The sequence below is a fragment of the Calonectris borealis genome, chromosome 1 (genome assembly GCF_964195595.1).
Source record: "Calonectris borealis chromosome 1, bCalBor7.hap1.2, whole genome shotgun sequence".
Lineage (NCBI taxonomy): Eukaryota > Metazoa > Chordata > Aves > Procellariiformes > Procellariidae > Calonectris > Calonectris borealis.
This window is the reverse complement of record NC_134312.1, coordinates 210,532,626-210,554,321: the sequence shown is the minus strand read 5'-3', so window position 1 is coordinate 210,554,321 and position 21,696 is coordinate 210,532,626.

Below are 21,696 nucleotides of genomic sequence, written 5' to 3'. Positions count from 1 at the left end.
CCCTGTGCACCATGTCCTTCATAATTTTCACAGTAAGGCCCCTAATTTCTTCTTCTTATCCAGCTAAGCAATTCCAACCTTTGCGACACCTCTATTTATGCTCTGTCTATTGCCATTTATTTTGCCCCATGGTGAGTTTTGTAATTTCACGTATGTTTTTCCTAATGTTGGGTGACCACATTTGGATTAAAGATTACAGAAGTATACTGTTCATTAATGACTTTTAGTGTAGCTGACTTTTTTTGGGTTTACAGATTTAAATCTGTTTTAGCACATTTTCCAAGTTATTCACAGTAATCTCAGGTTATTTTCCTCAGAAAATCCCATATGAATAAAATCCACATATGAAAAGATTTGAGTATTTTGTCCATTATTACTGGTCACACTCCTTCGGTGTTTCTATACTAAAATAAAACATTAATACTTACTCAACTGTCAGGAGGTTGGATTTGTTTCAAATAATGTACAGTACTTTTTTTCCTCCTCTGTTGGTTTAAAAGAGTGAAGTGATCCCAGATTCGTTTTTTTTTTTTTTTTTAACATTTGCAGATGAGTACTTTTGATTTTTCTTTTGTGGTTAATGCTGCTGATAATAGTAATACAGGCCAAAACACTGCTCTTTCCGTGCTATGAAAGGAAGATCATTACTTCATGTGTAATTTGGTCACAAGTGGAAAGAGAATTTTCTTTCTCTTCAGGTAATAAAATTCACTGCAGACAGTGAGCCAGAATTTTGATTACGTGACTCGGTGCAGGCCCACCGAGGTCAGTGTTGCTCTACTTTTAAGTCCAATAGAGAATAGGTCCAGGTAGGTCCTCTGATGACTGTGGAGAAAAAGGTGATCAGAATTCAAAGCATTGCATTTCATCAGTAAGACATCACAGGCCAATACGCTTATGCATTTGTCCTCTCGTAGGGCTATCATGGTCACATACTTTCTGGAATACCGTTATGTCTTTCACAAAGGTTTGCAGACAGGTTTCTGTTGAGAAATCACAAATAATGGATGAAAACACACAATGGACTGAGTCTTCAGGTGGAAAGCAGCTAAGTTGTGACATTATGCTAAGATAAAAGTATGTCCCATTTAATTTCCGGTTTCGAGTGTTCCTCCACATCTTCTGGAAGAGTTTAGAATTTTTTTCCAGTTCTTCAGGTCAAGTGTTAGTTATTGAAACCAGCTTTTTTGGACTGATGTCCCCAGAGGTTGGGCAGTTATTCAGGTATCAGTAATATGGCTTCCTTTTTGAATTGTAAGATAAATGGTGACATGCAATGCAATGAAATCAAATGAAGTCTATTCAGATTTTCATGACTGGGATTCTGTTTTCCTGCATTTATTGGGAAAATACTTACAAGGCACTGCTTGTAGTTTGAGATGCCTTGGCTGATTGGTATGAACCAGAAAACAAAGCATTTCTAAAATGTGTGTGCTGAAAAGCAAGTCTGCAGAGAAAAGAATAGCACTGCAGGGTGTCCTGCTTACTTTGTCTTATTGACGTTATGTCAGATCTGGTCAAAAGACAAGCAAAATGATCATCTTTCTAACCACTGCCACTGTAGACTCACTGTGGAAGCTAACAGCCAAAATATGATCTTCCTGGCTCATGAATCAATAACAGCAATAAAGCATTTACAGGTCATACTCTTCTCTCAATTGCACCTGTATAATTCAATTGTGAGAAAAAATCAGCCTTCATTTACATCTGAGGAACACTGCTGGACTGCTGCTACTGTTTCACTGAAATAACTGGAATTCAAGGGCATTATTCTGATTTACCTCGTGCAGTATGAATCCCTTGTCTTTCACTGGAAGGCTCAAAGGCTGAGTTGAGCACATTGTCCCAGTAGACTTGCACAGGATTCAACAGGATAACGGATTCTTTTTAAACTTTGTTGTAAGCCGTTGCGTGACGTTGCGCTGTTCTTTCATGTTCATTGCTTTTCCCAGCATATGCTCATGTCTCGTGAAGGGTCTCCTGTATAAATCCCTCACTGATCTCACAGGCCTGGTCAGAGCCAGCTAGTGCTTTGAAGTTACCAAAGAAAAAATGCTGGAGAAGTACATGGTATTAATAGGTGCTACCATGAGGCTACATCAAACCCTATGGAAAAGAATTGTCTGTTGGTATTTTACTGTCATCTGAGACATTGGCAGCAGCAGTAGCTAAAAGGTTTTATCCACACAAGTCTGGCATGAAAATTAATGGATAACAAATCAGTTACTCCAAAAGACTCCATTTTATTTTAATGTCCACACTCTAGAAGAAATTCAGTGTTAGAGAAACTTCAGGAAATCCTCAAATCAATACGGATAGCAGCTACCTTCCATTTCTGAGCAACAAGGGAAAAGGGATTTGCTGAAAATGTGTTCCTCTTTTATTGGCTCTGTAAAACCTCTCTTCTCTTATAATGGGATGAAACAAATTTCAGAGTTATAATTAGATTTTGATTCTGTAGAAGTGAACTTTAGCATATGGATTGCAATTAACTCCTCGTGACAGTTAGAACAAAGTGCAGAGACGAATGATGTCATACCTCTTAAACAAAAGGTCAGATTCAAACCACAATTGAGGTACGAAAAATAAAGCTTCCAAGCAGTATTCAGCTGCATATGGCCCAAATTTCAATCCTGGAAAGCCCATTCAGCTGCCTCCTGACACTGGCAGCTGAACTCTGGAGGGCCCCACTTCTAATGTCCCCCCGAGTACCCTGAGTCGTGCCAAGGGAGCTCAGATGGGTCATGACTCACTAACCCCCTGGATAAGGCACCCATGGGAGAGAGACTGGGCTTTTGTCTCGGGTCTGTCACTGTGCTGACATTAGCTGTTACTGACTGAATCACAGAGAGAGTTTCTAGAGCAAGGACCTGGCCTGTAGCTCAGGATTTGTGCTACTGGATGATGATTTCAACAGCCTCAGATAGAAGTTGACATTAAACCCAAATCTTCTATTTCCAGAGGACGTTCTCTAACTGTTGGCTGCTTTATTAGAGAGGGATGCCATGGTCACCGCTAACTCCTGTGTTTGAAATGAAAGTGAGCCATTCTCTGCACTCGGAAAGACAGGAGAAAAGCTTCTTCCTTAGGAGTGACCCCTACAGTTGTTGCGAGAAGTGCAGCCTTACCTACTGGAGAAGGATGCTACAATAAATCCCTGCCCTCCGCAATCCACTTCAGGCTTGCCTGGACAGCCCTCGTACCAGGGTGTGTCCCTCTTTGGGGAACCTATAACACATCAGGACCCTGGGGGCTTCAATTCTAACAGTTCAACACGTTTGATAAATCACTTTTCCCATCCTGTCTTCTGTTTCGCTACCTGGAAAACGGGTACAATGATGCTACTCCACTATTTAAGTGCAATGAGGAGAGTTAAGGGCAAAACATGCCTGATGAATTTGGTGGCCTTCTACAGTAGGGTTGCAGCGTTGGTGGATATGGGAAGAGCAACTGACGTCATCTATCTGGACTTGTGCAAAGCATTTGACACTGTCCCGCATGACATCCTTGTCTCTAAATTGGAGAGACATGGATTTGATGGGTGGACCACTCAGTGGATAAGGAATTGGCTGGATGGTCGCACTCAAAGAGTTGCGGTCAATGGCTCGATTCCAAGTGGAGACCAGTGACAAGTGGCGTTCCTCAGGGGTCGGTATTGGGACCGGCGCTGTTTAACATCTTTGTCGTTGACATGGACAGTGGGATTGAGTGCACCCTCAGCAAGTTTGCTGACAACACCAAGCTGTGTGGTGCAGTCGACACGCTGGAGGGAAGGGATGCCATCCAGAGGGACCTTGACAGGCTTGAGAGGTGGGCCAATGCAAACCTCATGAAGTTCAACAAGAACAAGTGTGAGGTCCTGCACATGGGTTGGGGCAATCCCAAGCACAAATACAGGCTGGGCAGAGGATGGATTGAAAGCAGCCCTGAGGAGAAGGACTTGGGGGTGTTGGTTGATGAGAAGCTCAACATGACCTGGCAATGTGCACTTGCAGCTCAGAAGGCCAATCTTATCCTGGGATGCATTAAAAGAAGTGTGACCAGCGATTCTCCCCCTTTACTCTGCTCTGGTGAGACGCCACCTGGAGTACTGGATTCAGCTCTGGGGCCCCCAACATAAGAAGGAGATGGACCTGTTGGAGTGAGTCCAGAGGAGGGCCATGAAGATGATCAGAGGGCTGGAGTAGCTCTCCTATGAAGACAGGCTGGGAGAGTTGGGGTTGTTCAGCCTGAAGAAGAGAAGGCTCCAGAGAGACCCTATAGCAGCCTTCCAGTACCTGAAGGGGGCCTAGAGAAAGCTGGAGAGGGACTTTTAACAAGGGCATGTAGCGACAGGACAAGGGGTAATGGCTGTAAATGGCAAGAGGGTAGATTTAGATTAGATATAAGGAAGAAATTCTTCAGTGTGAGGGTGGTGAGGCACTAGAACAGGTTGCCCAGAGAAGTTGTGGATGCCCCATCCCTGGAAGTGTTCAAGGCCAGGTTGGATGGGGCTTTGAGCAACCTGGTCTAGTGGAAGGTGTACCTGCCTATGGCAAGGGGGTTGGAACTAGATGATCTTTAAGGACACTTCAAACCCAAACTATTCTATGATTCTATGATTCTGTGAAGTACTGGAGAGCTTCCTCTAGGAGATAGGTGGTATTATATATATGTACATTTTATATAGGTATATTATATATGTATGGTACTACATATATGTAATGTTTTACAAAACACTTCACAGTGAAGTACTGTTCTAGGTGGGATTCTAGTGTTTTTATACATATTGCTTTCTTTTGGTAGTATATGTGTGGCTGGAAAAAGGGCAATTGCATTTATTATCTTATTGGTTTTCAAGTAAAACGCACTGATTTTACATGAGAAAAATAAGAGACATCTGTACTTGATTGTCGGATGGTCAGATAGGCAATTCCTCCCAAATTGTGTTTTTCTTCCCCTCCTCCACAGTTTTGATTGTAATTCAAATTGTCAATCTACAAAGAGAAACTCCACTTTTCTCAATATTTGGTCCTGACCACACTGAAAGCATGAAGTATTAAAAATTTCATGAGAAAGCATATTATGATGCTCCAAGCTGGCTTGTCTGGACAAAAGAATTCCAAAGAGAGCAGTTATGCTTTAAATAAAATGTCAACATTTTCTTTGCTAATTAAAACCAAACCATGGGACGATTCCTTGGCTGATATAAACTGGGATTATTGTGCATAGCAACTTATATGAGGTGAAGGTTGCACTCTGGGACTCTTCTATTGTACATGCAAAAGACGTTTCAAACAAACGTGTTCCCTCATAGTAGAAATGCATTTAAAAGTAAAAAATAGGTGTTATATTTTTTAAAATTATTTTTAACTCTCCACAACCTGTCTCAAAGGAATTCCATTTAAGAATCTACAGGGGTTTTATAGTTCTTTAGGAACATAAAATGGTGTTTAATTACATGTAATAGGTGTACTGGTGCTTTAGGTATAGCAATGAATTAGAAAATATTAATGTTCTCTCACATGGATTTTCAGTAGATTCACTATTTTAATGTTATCTTTTCCTCTGACTTTTTTCTTTTGTATACACAAATAGAATAATCCTCAACAGATAAGAATGGTAATACTATTACCTATGTATTTATTACTTGTAATAATTTTTGTTATTTCTGTTTATCAGGAGACTTTGCACTAAACCAGCAATATTTGTCTCAGGAAAAGCAAATGCATGGAGAATCTAATTGTTTTTTAATTGGTAGAATGATTTCTGTGTCTGTCACATCTGGTTTTGAGGCTAGATTATTCAGGTTTTCTGTTTTCTTCCCCCCCTCTCTCTCTCTCCTCACATCTCCTTTAAAAATATACTTCTTACTTTCCTACTACACTTTCTTTCCTTGTGTTATTTTTCTCTATTTGTTTGTACTCTTTGTTTCTTGTCTCCGCTTAGCTAGAAGACCTAAAGAAATAGCAATATGGTACAGTCTGACTACAGCCCCTTACTTAGATCTTTTAAATACACTTTTCTTTACAGAACTGAGAAGAGAAATTTAATGAAACTTCTACAGCTTTCCTTAATCTGGAGTATTGCACAGGTGTAACATCACTCTCTGAGTCTCTGACAGCAAGAACATTTTTGGTTTCCATAGAAAACAAGCTAATAGTTTAATCACTTCACTTTTTTTTTTTCTCTTTTTCTACACATTCTCTTGTCTGTTTAAAAACATTGATGAATGCAGATTTCTTACGGAATTATTCGTGGACTAATGACTACTTTCCAGTGAAGAATAAGCCTAAGTATGCACATCAGAGTGATATGAGATTCATCTCATCTCACTTTTAACATATAAATATTAGTCCATTTAGACTAAACTAGGCTCTAGGCTCCTTCTGTATCTGGTGAAGAGATATAGGCACCTCCATAATGTGTAACTCTTCTTCCTTACTGGACCTTCTTTTTCATGACTATTGCTCTCTAGGATCACGTCTGAATATGTAATCAGGGCATGAATGTTGTGTTCACCACTCTCTGGTCATCCTCTAAGACTAAGTTAATGGGAAATCTATTAATACCATAGAAGAACAAAGATAACCTGAGAAGCTTTAATTTTTGTGGGTGCTATAGATCCAGAATCACCTTCATCCATTTGAGGCAAGAGAACCTGCTGGTCTGTAACAGCAGTGCATTAACCTCTATGGCTACGCATGTACTAGCAGCCAGAGACCAGACCATGCTCTGATCCTCCAGTCAACTCCCTTGGCCTGATTCGTTTCCATATAGCTGAATCTCTTCCTCTCCAAAACAGGGTGGTCTTCACCAAACTGCCAGTTTGGAACGGTCCCTTGGCTAGTTCCTGACCACTCCTCTGTATTGTCTGGAGGAGTTGTAGGTAGCTTGAGTCAAAAAAATGCTAGAAGTACCCTGACATTTAAGATTCAGGGATGATTCCAGGTCAAAGTTTGAGCTGTGTCCTAATCCTGTCTTATTTGCTACTGTTTATTTAGCTTTTAGAACTATGCAAAAACTATTTATTTCCTATTCTTTCATCATGCAGTCTTTCTCTATGTATGAATTAACATTTTCAAGGACACAGGACAGGGAAAGAAGAAAACATGTAAATAACTGGAATGCATTTACTGTGACCAGAATTCAATCAAAACAAGAAGAAAAAGTGACACACAGAGAAGGCCAAGATATGTTGTGTTTCAGATTTGCATACAACTCTTCTAAATCCTGAAAAAGAAACATAAAAATATAACTGCTCCTGGGTGTGTGCTTTCCCTGATGGGAAACACCAGGCTGTAAAAGTCTTTTAACTGTATACCCAAAGTGTTTGTACCAATAAATGGAAACTCTCTTGCTGCTATTACCAGAGCTATTTTTATCAATTGTTTGACCTCTCTGGGGTTCGTTCTGATCCTTTCTATTGTGTAGCTGAGCTGTATCTGTTAACATTCCTGATGCCTTTCCTTAGCTCAATTTTGACCATCCTTTCCACTATTTTGTTTGCAGCTTTGTAAATTGAGAGTTTTCTGAATCGTTTGGTTATGCAGGTCTAATAAATATCCTTCTCATCCAAACAGCTCTCTGTCCTTTTTCTTTCCTAGCTGATCTATGACACATTGTAATGAGGGGGAAAACCCCTCATCATCTATAGCCATATGGACAATCAGCTAGTTTGTCAACCATTTTGTTTTGAGAAGGAAGCAATTTGCAGTCCAGGTGATTATGAAAGACAGGTGATAATGGGCAATAACTTATATTTAGAGACTTGTGTGGGTTTCTGAGGTCCTGTAGTCCAGCACTTCTCCTGTCCATTTAATTTATCTTCTTACATCATGTTACTCAATCTTTGCACAACTTACAGACATTTACGTGCAAAACCTTCCTGTGAAGGAAGGAAGCTCTATCACCGTTTCACAGATGGCAAATCACAAAACCATAAGGATGTCCCTCTCTGCAGCATGCCATGCTTTGTCCTTAGCTCCAAAATTTGGAAGGTGTATAGTCATATTAGTAAAGCAGTCCACTTGGGCTACACAGCTTCACTGAGCGATCAGATTAATTAGTTAAAGTGTACTGCCGCTTCTGTTCTGCTTTCACACTCAGGCTACTGCCTTTGTATGGCATTGGTCTGGACACACGAGCTTGTTCAGAGGTGGCTCAGCTACACATAGCATGACAGTGTGTCGTGAATCTTAACTACTCCTGGAGTGATTTGCTCAGTATCATGTAAAAATCCTCTGCCTGGGCTGGGGACTGAGCTCACGGTCTGTGGCTCCCACCATGGTACGACAAGCATGAATCTAGCCATCCTAGATTTTTAGGTGCTGAGTGCCAAAAAAATTCAAATGTATCTGTAGGTTTTATATAATTTATATAATTGATATTTTATATTCTGGTTTCTGCCTCAATGTATCTAATTTCTACCAAACACCAACAAATTAATTTCCTGCCATTAAAACCTGGGAGTGGGTCTGATGTTCTGGCTGATGGTGTTTAAACAAGACAGGTATGTGATCAATAAAAGGTTTCTTCTGTCTAAGTGAGGCTAGGATAAAGTGTCACTACAATGCACAAATCTTCACAACCTTTTCAGCTCAGACATGTCCCATTAGTAGTAAACAAAAGCAAATGGAACAGAAGCATCTACTTTCTTGAGAGATCACCAAGATGCTTATTTATTCATTTAGACATTTCACTTGAAAAGATAAAGGTCTCTACTCTTTTTCACTTATCTGTCGGTAAATTAGAGATAAAAGTATTGGTAATGATAAATTTACCCTGGTATAAATCCCGGATGTCCCTGAAGAGGTTCCATGTTATATTCTGACCTTGTTCAGTTTTTCATCCTATTTCTTATTTAGCTATTTCTGAAATTTTAACTTTTAGGCTTTGGAACAAAACAATTAAGCTTCCTTCCCCATGGAGGAGTGACAGGCACATTTTTATATTTACTGTTATTGAGAAGAAACTGTTCCCTTTTTCATTACGCAAATAGATCCAGAAATAATTAGGAAGTATGGTAATGATATATGCAAATCCCAGCACTAACAATTTGTGAGATATTCCTATTTTATGTCACAGCAAAAAGCCTTTGACTTTCAAAGCATGTAAATACAGTATGCTTTGTAGATTAGGAGGGAACAACCCCAAATGATACACTCAGTTACCTTCCTAAAAAAAATAAAAGCAAGGAAAGGTGCTTTACAACTCTTTAAATTTTATTTTTTGACCGTAAGAGTAACAGACGAGAATAGATCTTCTGGGTCATCTTCTCTCATTTCCTGGTATCACAGGCTGCCATGTCAAATATTCCTTTTCACAGACTGGTAGAGAATGAGCTTTTGCTTTCACATCTTCTTTTGAAAGGTTCCTCATAAATTCTTCATACTACACGTCTTCACAATTTTTGGCAAAAGGTGGTTCCAGTCAGGTGAACAACTTCCACTTGGCATAAAAAGTTCTTTGCTTCTTTCTTGATTTATTTATGGAAGGAAAGCAATGAAAACTCTCTAAGCTTTTATTTTTCTGTGCTGAACAAGATAAGCTGTTTTTATCTTGCAGTTAGGTTCTTTCTGAATGTCTTGACTTCTCTTCCAGTCCTTCTTGAATATAGAGGGATGAAAATTTTGACCAAAATCCCAACAGGAGTCTTTTTAGTGCCTTGTTGATTGGCTGTAGCAGCTTCTGGAAATACTGATCTAACATAACTTGCAGTCATTACGTTCTGTTTATAATGACATTAGTGTTGTTGAACCTCACCTTTAACTGCACAAAGGTCATTTTTATAACTCATAAGAGTCTTAAAACGGAGTGGTAAACCCTGGGTGCCAAGCTCTGGATGAAGATGGTCTCTGTCATGCATATCTCATGAGAGATGTCCAGAGGATGCGATTCCAACATGGGGGGCTGACCAGGACCATGGCCATGTGAGGTCCCTCTATAACTAACCTTGGTGCATGGCGTGCACAGTTAAGTAAATGCCCCAAGATCAGAGATTCAGTAAGAGGCAGTGAAGGATCAGTAAAGATGTTATGGACATGATAGCTGGAAAGATGCTGCTTTCATGTGAATCTCTCATATGTAGGCCTGAAATGTAGGGAGCAAAAAGGTTAGTCACCCTCTCCAGTTTTCCCTCCATCCCTGTGTGAAATGGAGTGAGAGACTAAATAAAAACCGGGCTCACACTGTTTGCACACTCGAGACCTATCAGGATTGGGTTCCTTATCAGCATTGCTGTTTTCTGAGCATACATAATTCATACAATTTTTTGTCAAATCCAGAGTCCCTGAAGGATTAGTGTTCACTTTTAAAAAACTTGAACTCAAATTTGCATTTCCCGTTTCACTTTACCTCTCTAAGTACAATGTAATTCACACCCATTTGAGTGATATAAATTACATTTTAGAACTAGCTAGTTAATTATGCTAGAGACAGACATCTCAAAAAAGAAGAATAGATGGAGGAAAAAGTAACTTAGATTTGATTCACTAGCATGTAGTCCCTATATTACAAAGGAGCTGTAATTTTTAAACAATCTTTAATAATAAAGTCAGCCCTACTGAAGTAGCTCAGTTTAATGTCAAATAAAGCAGAGTGAAATAACGTTTTTCAGGTTTGGTGAAATGAAGAATTTGTGTGGGGAAATACTATGTACAGCTGAGTCAAAAAATGTTTTTCAGATTGTTCAGCAACAATGCTAAACAAAAGCAAATGAAAAATACACTTTGTTGTTGGGTGAACCTGACATGCTTTGCTTTGTGTTGAATTTTTAACCTATTTGTCTAACCTCAATTTTCTTTTTATTTCAGTCACTGTTTGTATGAGATGTCTTTTTCTGAAATAAGGTCTAGAAATTTCACATGGTCACCAAACAGTGCCTCCCCTTCATCTTCTTCTGAGGACAGAAGTAGTTCAGAGCATGCAACTAAGGTTCACCTCAGCCTTGGCAAATACCTTTCCTCCCTCTTTTAATGGGCATGAGATCACCTGCTCAAGCAGCACATGTAATCTGGCTCTCATGCTTACAGCTAGAGAGAAGCCTTTCAAGCTCAACTGCTAACAGTGCCACTTACTGAATCTGTGATCTTGGGGCATTTACTTAACTGTGTATTTCAAGCAGTTTGTATCTAAAAGGGTGAGTGCTAGTTACCATCACTGAGGTCTTGTTACGATTGCAAATGAGATTTCCACATTCCCACAAGGAGTTTAACTGCTTACTCCAGTAGCTTTCAGGGGGAGCCAGGGATTTAATTCCTTTAGACATTTTTGAAAATTCTGTCCTACTTAATTAATGTCTGTTCAGGGCTTTGAACATGTTAAAAATGTGTATAAATGTGATGTATTCTTGCTGTTCATGAAATATCCATGCAGCAGGTTGAAACGTATTTATGTGAACCATAGAACAAAGACTTATGAAGAAGTGATCAGACACTTGGAAGTGAGGCATTTTTCACAAACACTTTGCATACTGAAATAAAAGTAGAAATCACAATAAATACACACTGAGAAAAATACTTCCAGCAGCTACGGTTGTACTAGTACTCAAAAGCAGTGAGGGTTTAACTGGTATGGGAAAAGTGGTCATTGGGACTTAATGAAATTCACCTTTAAGATTATGTAAAAAAAATCAGAGAAGAAAAATTTGAGTTCCTAAATTCCTCTGTAGTGACTAAACAATGATTTTAGGTTTTCTCAAAAGTGCTGCATCACCCTCATTTCCCAAGTGTACCAGTAGAAGATGTTGAGTGCTTAGCACTGCTGAAAAATCAGGTCACCTTTTTAGAAGATTATGAGATGGAATTTCAATAGAGCTCAACATGAAGTTGTGGAAGCATATAAAGGATGGAAGCATACAGAGAGTGGAAGCAAGGACAGATAACCTGGAAGGAATACAGAAACATTGCCTGAGCATCCAGGGACAAACTTAGGAAAGCTAAAGCCCATCTGGAATTGAATCTAGCCGGGGATGTCAAAGACAACAAGAAGACCTTTTATAATTACATAGCTGACAAAAGGAAGACTAGGGAAAATGTGGGCCCATTGCTCAACAAGATAGGGAACCTGGTTACACAGGACATGGAAAAGGCTGGCTACCTTCTTTGCCTCAGTCATTACTAGCAAGACTGGACTTCAGGAATCCCAGGTCCCAAAGACCAGAGGGAAAGGCTGGAGCAAGGAAAATGCTCGGTGGAAAAGAACCAGGTCAGGGAATACTTAAGTGACTTGGACATACATAAGTTCATGGGCCCTGATAGGATGTACCCAAGAGTGCTGAGGGAGCAGATGTCATTGCAAGGCCACTCTCGATAGTCTTTGATCAATCATGATGACTGGGAGAAGTGCTTGAAGACTGGAGGAAAGCAAATGTCACTCATATCTTCAAGAAGGGCAAGAAGGAAGACCCAGGGAACTATTGGCTGGTCAGTGTCACCTCAATCCCTGGGAAAGTGATGGCTGGAAAACTATTTCCAAGCACATGAAAGACAAGAAAATCATCGGGAATAGTCAGCATGGATTCACCAAGGTGAAGTCATGCTTGACCAACTTGATAAACCTGTACGATAAAATGACTGGCCTGGTAGATGAGGGGAGGGCAGTGGATATTCTCTACCTGGACTTCAGTAAGGCCTTTGATACTGTCTCCCATAAGATCCTCTTAGACAAAGTGTCATGTATGGGCGGGTTGAGCAGACAGTGAGATGGATTGAAAACTGGATGAATGGCCTGGCCCAGAGGTGGTGATCAACAGCAGAAAGTCTAGTTGGAAGCCAAGAACTAGCAGTATACCCCAGGGGTCAATACTGCGTCCAGTCCCATTTAACATCTTCATTAACTATCTGGATGATGGGTCAGACTCTATCCTCAGCAGGTTTGCTGATGACAAAAAACTGAGAGGAGTGACGTATACACCCAGAAGGTCATGCTGCCATCCAGAAGGACCTTGACAGGCTGGAGAAATGGTCCGACAGGAAACTCATGAAGTTCAACAGGGAGGAATTCAAAGTCCTGCATCTGGGGAGGAACAACTCCAGACACCAGTAAATGCTGGGGCCCACCCAGCTGAAAAGCAGCTTGGCAGAAAATGACCCAGGGGTCCTGGTGGACACCAAGTTGAACAGGAGCCAGCAATGGGCCCTTGCTGCAAAGAAAACTAATGGTATCTGAGGCTACATTAGGCAAAATATTGCCAGCAAATCGAGGGAGGTGAGCCTTGCCCTCTACTCAGCACTGGTGAGGCTGCCACATCTGGAGTACTGTGTCCAGTTCTGGATTCCCCAGTACAAGACAGACATGGACATACTGAAGAGAGTCCAACAAAAGGCAACCAAGATGACTGAGGGACTGGAGCATCTCTCCTATGAGGAAAGGCTGAGAGAGCTGGGACTGTTTAGCCTGGAGAAGAGAAAGCCCAGGGGGATCTTACTGATGTCTATAAATACCTGAAGGGAAGGTGCAAAGAGAACAGAGTCAGGCTCTTTTCAGTGCTGCCCAGTGACAGGATCAGAGGCAATGGGCACAAAATGAAATACAGGAGGTTTCCTCTGAACATCAGGAAACACTTCGTTACTGTGAGGGCGACCAAGCACTGGCACAAGTTACCCAGGGAGGTTGTGGACTCTCCATCATTGGAGATATTCAGAAGCCATCTGGACATGGTCCTGGGCAACCTGGCTCTAGGTGGCCCTGCTTCAACAGTGGGATGGGATGAGATGAACTCCAGAGGTCTCTTCCAACCTCAACCATTCAGTGATTCTGTGATTTTGTGATTCTATGAAGCCACAGCTCTCTATATAGGGAGGAGGAGATTCTTTAAAAAAAATTTGCTTTAGCATTAGAGTTCATCAAACAACTGGTTAAATGTTTAATGGTGAACCAAAATGTAAACATATAAATGTAGTATTTTGGGTACAGCAAAATACCTCCTTTGGGATAATATTTTACTCACTACAAAAATAAATATATCCATATTTAATATTGAAATGTTTCAAAATGAGCAATTCCAATATTTATTATTTTCTCAGCATTTGGTTTTTATTTCTTTCAATTCAAAAGAGCTGCAAGGTCATTTGTTTTAACAGCATAATGGATTTAACCATTGTTTCTTTTACCTGTTTGCTTACCCCTCTAAAAAGGGTCTTTTTTAGCCATCTTTTGAAAATCTGAATCCAGGTAAGGACTCCACAGTTGCTCTTAATTTTGGAATACATAACTCTTACTGAGAGCCTTAAGAAAGAGAAATATCAGCTAATAGACTCCTTTTGAAATGATGGAGTAATATTCAATTAGGATTATTCCAGCAGTTGTTAGATGTCAGTATTGTTCCATGGAAGTCCAATTAGAAGTAGATTTCTCCGGCTGTAAGCAAGAGAGCTCTTCAACTGTGAAGTTTGGAAGAGCTAGCTGTTGGTGTTCAGCACCTCATCTATTAACAAAAGACTTTAAATTACATACTCAGTGGAGCAGTAATCATTAGAGCAGACTCAAGATGCACAATAGAGATTTAATTTCACTGGAACTGTTCCTAATGAAATTCTGCGTGGCGCAGAATATTTGAATTACATTTTTGGATGGACCAAAAAAAGGTATAAGGAAAAAAGTGGTGCTGTCTAAAAAATATTCATTAAGATCCCTTTCAAAAATTCAAATCAGGTATGATATGTAGGTTGAGCAGCCTGTTTTTTTTTTCAACAGCATAATGTATTTAACCTTTATGTTTCTTTCATGTATTTGATTTTCTACTGTCTGTATATAATGAAATGTCTTTTTTTTTCTAAGATTCAAACACTGCTGCATAATACCCTGGGGAGTTCTCCAAGGTTATTAAATCCATTGCTTTGTCACAAGTTACTAGAGGCTACGCTAACTCTCTCCTCTGTTTGGAAAGCTGCTATAATATTTCTGGTCCTCAGCAATGAATAGTGTGATTAGTACCCTAGGGAATACAAACAAAAACATTAGCAAAGTACATTTCCCAATATTTAAGAGGATAAGCCAATCCTCGAAACAAAAGTTGCATGTTCTTGAACAATGTCTAATAACATTAACCTGAAATCACTTGATTTGATTGCCCTGTTAAGCACTTTATTGCATTACTTATGGGATAATAGAATGAGTTCAAAGTGGGTTCATTGCATTATCTTATAAACAATGTAGCACATCATTAAACAGGATGATAGAAATCAACGTATTTTATAAGAAACAATTATGAAGGCTCATGTAAAGCTGCTAATGTGAATAGTAGAAAGACCTCAGTGTGACAAGGGAAAAAAGGCCTTTGCGAGGATAAAAAGACAAAGCAATGTCAAACTATAAATTCCCCAGAATCAGATTAGAAGCACAATTCTCCAAAATTGTTAGTTTCCCTCTAGTTTGATATTCTGCCCTTAAGTCTTCACCCAGAAGTATACAGAAATCTCTTGCTTGGCTTACGGATAATACTTTCAAACAGGTATCTCTTCAGTTCTGTTCTTAGTGCATTTAGCACAGACGTGTGACAATCTTCCTACCATCTAACTTGCAAACTTGTGATGATCTATTTTGACTTGTGTGTCCACAGGGAGTGCAAATAGAAATGTTCAGGAGAGGCTGAAGAGAGAGGACAGCTGATCCAATCTACTCTGGAAGAAGTAATTTCATGTTGTCTGAGGGAACTGACAGTGCAGAGAGAAATACTGGCTCAATATCACCTTAGTGCCCCTCAACCTGGTGTATCCGTCCTTGCTTGCCATGACATCTTCACACTCCTTTTGCTACAACCCTGGGAATTTATAAGCATGCGTATGAATGAGGGGTCCACTTTTGTTCTCCATCCCTTCAGAAATGCGAATAGACCAAAATACTGGAATATCTTTCCAGAGATCAGATACGAAGTGAGAGTGGTTCAGTGATCCTAACAGATCTGCAAAGTATTGCCTGCTGAGCTCCAGAGCCTGAAGGTGATGTGGGAAGCGAGTCCAGGAGATGTCAAACCCCCCTGGCTGAATGCCGGTCCTGCATTAGGAACATTTCATGCTCCATCTTTCAATAACTGCCGCAATGCTGCCCATCTGACTCACACTGTGTGCACTGGCATTTCCATGTACACTTGAGGGGGTTTTAATTAATCAAAGCAATTTTCAGAGTGGGGAACTAGTGGAGAAATTATTAGCTCCATGTATCTGCCTCTTTCCTGGTTTGCAACTCAACTGAGCTACGCAGGGACTTCAGGGTCTAACCTGGGTAAAGAGTATTTTTTTCTGGCAAAAGTGAGGTCTTGACTGTAAAAAATGGTAGCAGGGAGTTGCTGTCTCATGGCTTCCAGTGAAAACAGAGGCTGGATTCTTCCCAGTAAACTATTTATTCCCTCAGACCTCTTAGATACATTTCAAGAAATGATAATAAAACTTGCCTCTAATACAAGTTTTTTTTGTGGAAAATTCTTAGGTAGGTGGAACAAGGTCCAATCAAAAAGATTTGGCCAGAAATAGTTAAGATCTGACTCTATAAAAAATCCTGCTCTTTGAACTATAGTTATCTGCAGTGGGAGGGCGCAGGGACAAGACACCCTTCCTGTAGTTACAAAGGTGTGTAAATGCCTTTTGCATACTTTCTGGGAATAAGGCGGCCAAAGATTATTATCTGGACATCAGTATCCAATACACTCATTTAAACATTTTTCAGTCATTTGTTACAGCTTCTTAAACATCTTGAATTATAACCCTGTCTTAGCAGTACCATATTCGTGCCTGACAGACAATAAAAACTTCAGAACAGGTATTCACTCATGCATTGGCTTTAATTTTCAGTTTTAGTGGAAGCACTTTGATTTACACCATCTAAAACTAAAGAAAAACCAGACTCTGCTACAGAACAGGAACACGTTTATCCCTTGACCATGCTATTCATGGATAAAAAGGTTTATCGTAATTCCTAGCCAGCAATGGTTAGGAAGCTTTGCTGGCTTCCAGCTCAGCACAGAAAAGCCATTGCAATTACGCCTGGGAGCTACTCAGGGGAAGTTTTTGATTGGTGAAACCTGAGTGAAGATAATAGGATGGAACCTGTTCTACTTCTCATTTCAGCAGCAATTTTTGAGACCACTATGTGTCGTTTGCATGCCAGGGAACTGTGGACCTTGCTGGCAGGGACTGTAACCCAAATGTCTAGGTGCTATACAGTCCATTCACACAGAAGATAAAGGGTAGGTTGTACAAAGGCTCAATTTTTACGTCAAACAATTCAGATCAAAAATATGACTGACAAATGGTGAAAGTGGTAAGGAAAGCAATCATAAGGGTTCAGTACAGAAGTAGGAATATTTTAGGGGGCTGAGAATCCTCTGTCCATGTCCTGCAGTGTGCACAACCCCCTGGCCTTGGGTCTGCTCTTTGGCAGAATGACAACTTTTAAGCACCAGCAACAGGAGAGAAATGAAAGTGAGAGATCTCCAAGCCTTGGAGCTGGCACTGGCAAATAATCTGAACATAGAGCCTAAAATTGATGTTGGTCATGGCAGTGAGTTCTTCATGGCTAAATGAAGCCACTTTATAGAAATCACCTTATGGACATGGGTTTGCTAGTAAGATACTGTGATGTAACATCATTGCATTTGTGCAGTTCTGTAGCTCTTCATCACCATGAGGGCAGCCCTGCATTAAATACAGAAGTATCTTTCAAAAGACAGGAGTATATGCCTCTCAATGTAAACAGGTTTTTATTCTGTGGTGTCCAAATATTCCTTGGTTAGAACTGTTTCATCACACTTTCTGTAGGCTGCTACATCAGGTGCCCTAAGTCTTATTGCTCTCATCTTCTCTTTCTAGCCTAGTTCTGGAGCCTGACATGCCAAGCTAAAGGAAATAAATTTTAGTGCCCAGAGAGAAGAAAAAGTGATATGGAAGGTCATTATATCTACCCACTGCTCTGCTGCCCTCCAGTCTTGAAATGAAATTCGATAAAAATGACAGATCTCTGGTGCAGAACATTTCTCTGCTCTCCATCAATACCACAGGATACTGAGAGGCATGGAGAGATGATGTGAGAGGCTATTTTTCTGTTCTGCATTTTCGTTCATAATAACAAACATTTAAAATAAAAAATGCAAAAATGGGCATTTAACTTATGCAAAAAGAAAAGATATGATATTACCTGTAATGTCTGCTGGAAAATAACTTTAACAGCTATCTGAAAATTACCTTTGTGATATCTCTGAATGACCTCCCTTCCACCCCTTGGCATGGGGAGATATGTGCAATTTCTGTGCACCTTCGCTTCCGCTGGAACACTCCTGTGGGAACTCATTTTCGACTCAAACATATTCTTGAATGTCTAGCTTGCACCTAGTACTGGATCAAACTTTAGCTTAGGATGGCTGAGACTCCTTAAAGCCACCAGCCTAAATCTAAGTCAAGCTGAGCACAGAGTGGAAAGTTTGTCTCTGAGGGAGGGATTAATTTCACCCATCTTTAGGAATCTCACAGTTAGTCCTTTAGCCTGAACAAGTCTTTTCCTCTAGAGTCAGTGACGAGAGAGACATCTCCAAAGAGTGATTCATCCATCCTAAGGCAATTTTTGAATATGTGCAAGAAGTTTCCACCTGAAGTGCCTATTTTTCTTCAATTGGTGGACATGAATCCTAGTTAAGCCTCAGTGACTAAGTTTAGGGCAGCTGAAGGTAGGGGAGAGAAAGATCCCATTTATTCCTGGTGTGTTGAAGGCATTCAGGCTGCAATTCTTTTCAGATTTTCAGGATCTCAAAGGAGGCTTTGTGTATACTCTAAGAGAGTCTACTATATGAACATGAAGCATAACAGATCCAAAAGTTGCTGTTGTTCCTGTAACTTTGTTCCTGTATCTAGAAGAACTCAGGAATTAGCAACTAGTTTGCTTGTTGATCAGCTGTGTTAATATGTGCTGTACTAGGTTAATATCCAATTTATTTAGGATATTTGTGTATTTGTGTATTTGATTTTCTCTCAAAATAGAATGTTATCTGATCCAATATCTCTGTATTCTCAGATTGGTTATATATATGCATATAACAAATATAAACCCCCCATTATTTATATATATAAATATCTAACCAAAACTCAGGGAACTTATTTCTATAAATTGCTGCAATAAATTTTCATCAACATCAACTTAATTGATACAGAGTTAAATACCTAGAAAAGCTTTCTGTTTCATTGTCATTAAGAGAAATTTCACAGTGTCAGTCTCCCACACTTCACAGCCTACCCAGAATATGTTCTACTTTGCATGAAAGTACAAAATCCTCAGAAGAGGCACTCTGTTGTCGTCTCTTATAACACAAAGAACCTAATGAAAAAATATGTGGTGGTGTGATGTGGGAAAAAGCTACAGGCTTGGGGAAGAGTGGCTGGAAAGCTGCCCAGAGGAAAAGGACCTGAACGTGAACGGACAGTGTGCCCAGGTGGCCAAGACGGACAATAGCATCCTGGCCTGTATCAGAAATAGTGTGGCCAGAAGGAGTAGGGAGGTGATCGTGCCCCTGTACTCAGCACTGGTGAGGCCACACCTCAAATACTGTGTTCAGTTTTGGGCCCCTCACTACAAGAAGGACATTGAGGTGCTGGAGCGTGTCCAGAGAAGGGCAACGAAGCTGGTGAAGGGCCTGGAGCACAAGTCTTATGAGGAGCAGCTGAGGGAACTGGGGTTGTTTAGCCTGGAGAAGAGGAGGCTGAGGGGAGACCTCATCGCGCTCTACAACTACCTGAAAGGAGGTTGTAGTGAGGTGGGTGTTGGTCTCTTCTCCCCTGTAACAAGCGATAGGAGGAGAGCAAATGGCCTCAAGTTACGCCAAGGGAGGTTTAGACTGGACATTAGGAGAAATTTCTTTTCTGAAAGAGTGGTCAAGCCTTGGAACAGGCTGCCCAGGGAAGTGGTTGAGTCCCCATCCCTGGAAGTATTTAAAAGACGTGTAGATGAGGCGCTTAGGGACATGGTTTAGTGAGCATGGTGGTGTTGGGTTGATGGTTGGACTCGATGATCATAGAGGTCTTTTCCAATCTTAATGATTCTATGATTCCAGGAAAAGGCAAGCTAGTTTCATGCCCTGTATGGCTTCATAGCTGATATCACATCAAAGCCAAGTAATGCACATGGCAGATCCCAGAATCATCTTTTTACAAACTCTGTTGGATTATAATATTTATGGAAATTAATCCAGAGCCAGCTTGGACAGCCCATGCTCACGTGCCTGACAGTTTCAAACTCCTGGGTTGGGAGGGCCCATGTTAATCGCATAACACAGGATTGATGTGTGATGGATGCAGTCAAGAGTAGCTAGGAGCGACCTCCCAAAGGGCTGAGGGGTTTTAGTTCTCTGTAATACTTTTGTATTACTATTACTTTGTAATACTGTAGGAATTAGACTTGTGGTAACTCATTTTCAGTGTCTCTAACAATTTTTAAACCTTTTGGCTAATTTCCATCAAAGGTCTCAGGGAGGTGAAGGTCTCAAGGTTATTAAGCTCCTGTAAGGTTTATGACTATAGTAACTTTAGAGGAGAGAGGCTGTATTTAGAATTCAGGTACCTTCCACACTGCTTGACAGCAGAGGCTGGCCAGTCATCCCAGGTAACGTGTGTGCCTACCAGTCAGTACGTGCACTGCTCTGATCAGGTCAGAAAATAGGCTGTGGCTTGCTCAGCTGGCAGGCTGGGAGAAGCGTGTACGGACATGGGAAAATTAGGGATTGCTGTGGTGGAGGAAACTTGAAGATGAGGAAGACAGCTGGAGCTATTGTAAGGGTAGAAGAGGCACGTGAAATGTTGACCAGACCCCACTGATTTTTCTTCTCGTGAAACACCTTTAGAGAAGTGTTTAATGAATAGAGGGTTCGTTGTGCAGAATGAAGCATCTGCCAGTGGCATTTGTCTGAAGGTTGGGTACAATATGAGCAACAAAATCTCTCCGCATCATAGATGTTTCCCAGAAAAGATCATCTCTCATGGTGAAAGCTGCACAGTCTTGTTCACTGAAGGCATGGTTTGTTGGCTATAAATGTTTATGAGAGCGTTCAGTGTGAGGAAATTGATTGGTTTCACATATACTACTCGTAGGACCATCAGATAACAGCTTTTATTTACTACTTCAATAAAGTAACCTTAAACAAAGTGTCCTGATCTCCTGTGATTAATCTACCCTGCTTTGTATCTCCCTCTGAGATTTATCCTCTGAACAGATTTATAGTTTTAGTTAGCCTCAGTTTCAAAAGTCATCTATTCTGATCCTGCAGTGGAGGTAAATGGGATCTCTTCCATTCTCTTGCAATGGATGCTGGAAGCAGTCCCTGACCTATCTATGATGTGATCCTGTTAGGGTTCAAATAGAGCCATGCCACTATTTGGAAATTGGTAGTGCAACAGAGATAAATTGTGTTACTGCTGTTCACACTTCTTCTTTCCTCTGGATGTAAAGAATACATGAGGTCAGCAGATGGATGTGTTCAGGCTATTCCATGGCCTGAAAAATTAAACATCAGGAAAAAGGGGTACTATGCACATCTGTATACATATAGATGATCCATATATACATGGCAAGTCCAACACTTGGGATTTTTCGTATTCTCTGTGCCTGTGATACATGGAGGATTTGGGCATAGCAGGAAGTCTGATACAGGACGTACCATTTTTTTTTCAGATTTACCCATATTGGAAATCCTGACATTACGTTACCAAAATGTCAGATTCTCAGCTGGAATATAAACTC